The sequence below is a fragment of the Marmota marmota genome, unplaced genomic scaffold (genome assembly GCF_001458135.2).
Source record: "Marmota marmota marmota unplaced genomic scaffold, marMar, whole genome shotgun sequence".
NCBI classification, from domain to species: Eukaryota; Metazoa; Chordata; class Mammalia; order Rodentia; family Sciuridae; genus Marmota; species Marmota marmota.
The window spans coordinates 22892249-22895423 of NW_026000005.1; positions in this window are offsets into that span (position 1 = coordinate 22892249).

Genomic DNA, 3175 nt, shown 5'->3' on the forward strand with positions numbered 1-3175 from the left:
TGATTATCTTCTGTATTTCTGAAGTGTCTGTTGTGATATTGCCTTTTTCATCCCATATGCTAGTAATTTGAGTTCTCTCTCTTCTTCTCTTCGCTAGCATGGCTAAGGGTCTGTCGATATTGTTTATTTTTTCAAAGAACCAACTTTTAGTTTTGTCAATTTTTTCAATTGTTTCTTTTGTTTCGATTTCATTAATTTCAGCTCTGATTTTAATTATTTCTTGCCTTCTACTTCTTTTGCTGTTGTTTTGCTCTTCTTTTTCTAGGATTTTGAGATGAAGTATGAGATCATTTATTTGTTGGTTTTTTCTTTTTTTAAGGAATGAACTCCAAGCAATGAATTTTCCTCTTAGAACTGCTTTCAGTGTGTCCCATAGATTCCGATATGTTGTGTCTGTGTTTTCATTTATCTCTAAGAATTTTTTAATTTCCTCCTTGATGTCTTCTATAACCCATTGATCATTCAGTAACCTATTGTTCATTCTCCAAGTGATGCATGAAGCTAATTCTTATTTCTCAGTTCTTGGCCTATATAAATATTAGCTTGTAAAAGACACTTCTTATTTTAAAAATTATTGCTTCCCTTCATCCCTTAACCACTCTTTCATTCTCCATCCACCATAGACACCTACTTTAATGGATTTATATATCTTTCAAAGATACATACACACTGAAGAGCATATTTTGGCATTATTTTGTGCATGTCTATGTTTTTAAGTGTAAATGGCATTGGATTACAGATTTCACTAAGATTCTTTTTTCTTTTGTTTTTAACCCAGTAATGTGTTTTGAAGTTCTCACCTCATTACTGTGTATAACTTATTGGCCTGACTGCCTAGGGCTCCAGGTTGACTCAAGCTCCCTGTTAGAAAAACAGCACTGCTATTGACATCTTCATGCACATCTGGGACTATACCCAGGAGTGAAATTGCTGAAACTAACTTCTGAATGTTTTAGTTACAACATAAATCATTATATTCTCTCTCTCTCTCGTCTTCTTTTTTTGCTTAAGTCACTCAGCAATGGGTTTGTGCTACTTGCATCTAAAGGAGTCCTGTTTAATTCTTAGCCATTGGAGGAGAGCATGACCATGTCCTGTTTGCCTGGTGTCTTAACTGTCTTTAGAGAAACAAAGAATAAATTAGCCTCGGGCTGGGGTGGTAGTTCAGTGTTAGAGCACTTGCCCAGCATGTGTGAGGCACTGGGTTCAATTTTTAGCACCACATATAAATAAATAAATAAAATAAAGGTCCATCATCAACAACAAAAAATTTAAAAAAATATATTTTAAAAAAACTAGCCTTTTGGATTTCCCTTTAGAACACACCATTATGATTTCAGATTGTTAATTGGCTTCTCCTTTGGAAAAAGTCTCATCATTCCTGTTTCATATGATAGATAACGTGAATCTATGGGTATTGTTTTATTGAAAGAATGTTTCAATTTAAAACAAAAATCTATATTAAATGCTCAGAATGTTAGAAATACATTTTCAAACTTTGGAATTACAATTATGTTTGCAACTCTCTAGAAACGGAAATATCTATTAATGCTAAAAATACTAGATCAATCGTTTTAATGATAAAATCTTATTAAAACAATCTTTTCTCACCAAAGGAATGCTAGTTATGGGACCTTGGTTAGGGAGATTTCCTCCTACGGTGCATAGATCTTTCTCCTAGTGTTTTTGTTTACTGAATATTTTAAGACTTCTCAGAATCTTCCTGAGAGATGCTGCAGCATGGAAACCCTCATTTTATGCATAAAGGTCAAAGTAGCTGTAGAATGATGGAACAGCCAATAGCAATATGATGAAATTCAACAGAAATGATGTCAATGGACATAAACACAAAACTGTTCATAGGGATTCAGCCTAATATTCAATGAAGTCAGAAAAGGCTAGGTCTGGTTTGAAAGCAACTTGTGTGAAAAAGACATAGAGGCTGTGCACGTGTGGGGGCAGGGAGCATTTGGGAAATCTCTAACTTCCTCTCAATTTTGCTGTGAACTTAAAACTGCTCTTAAAAAGTCTATTAAAAAAGAGAGAGGGGTGTTATAGTAACAGTCTAAAAAGTCTGTTAGAAGCCCTACTGCAATTTAAGGTAATAATAATAGAAGGGTCGACCTGTGTTCAGCTTGGGGACTAGGGGAAAGTCTTTCTTCTTCTCCTTTGCTAGTTTTACTGTCTTTGGGTGTAACTCTGAGCACTAAGCTTACAGGAGAAAATGGTAAATGGGAAGCTTCCAGCTTAGGACAGTTGGCATGAAAAAGAAACCCAGAAACTATCATGTCGGCAAACACCAAGGGAATACCAACTGTCTTCCATTATTTGGAAGACTTACATGTGAATAATGGCTTTATATAGCACCACACAATTTTCAAAGCTCCTTTATTCTTATTACTTAATTTGATTCTCATATTGGCCTTATGAGGTAGACAAGGCAGACATTTCTCTCATTCTATAAATGTGAAAACTGAAGCTTCAAAGTGAAGCTAACTTCACTATGCTCAAAGTAGCATGGGGGCTAAGTGGCGATGTGGGGACTAGAACACAGGCCTCTTGATGTGCTTAATGTTATTGCAATTACATAAGACATTCTATGCTCTGTGGAAGGCAAACCCAAGGCCTATATGTGCAAGAGAAGTAGAAGGCAGTAAATTCAATAAAATGATTGTTCAAAAAACCAATGGAAGTGGTACCCACCCCCTGACCTCCCAAAGTCGTAAACTCATCAATGTTACTTATTCCAGTGGCAATTGGGCAACAGTCCTTTGGGGGTATTATTGAAAAGATTTCTGTTTAGAAAAAGACAAACTGTGGAAGCAACCTTCAATAGATGACTGGATAAAGAAACTGTGGTATATATACACAATGGACTATTACTCAGCATTAAAAGAGAATGAAATTATGGCATTTTCAGGTAAATGGATGGAGATGAAGAATATCATGCTAAGCAAATTAAGCCAATCCCCCCAAACCAAAGGCTGAATGGTCTCGCTGATAAGTGCATGCTGATCCATAATGGGGAAGGGGGAGGTATGGAAAGAAGGAGGAATTTTGGGCAAAGGGGAGGGAGGGTTGGGAGGGTACATGGGGGGGCAGGAAAGATGGTGGAATGAGACAGACATCATTACCCTAGGAACATGTATGACTGCACACATGGTGTGACAATATA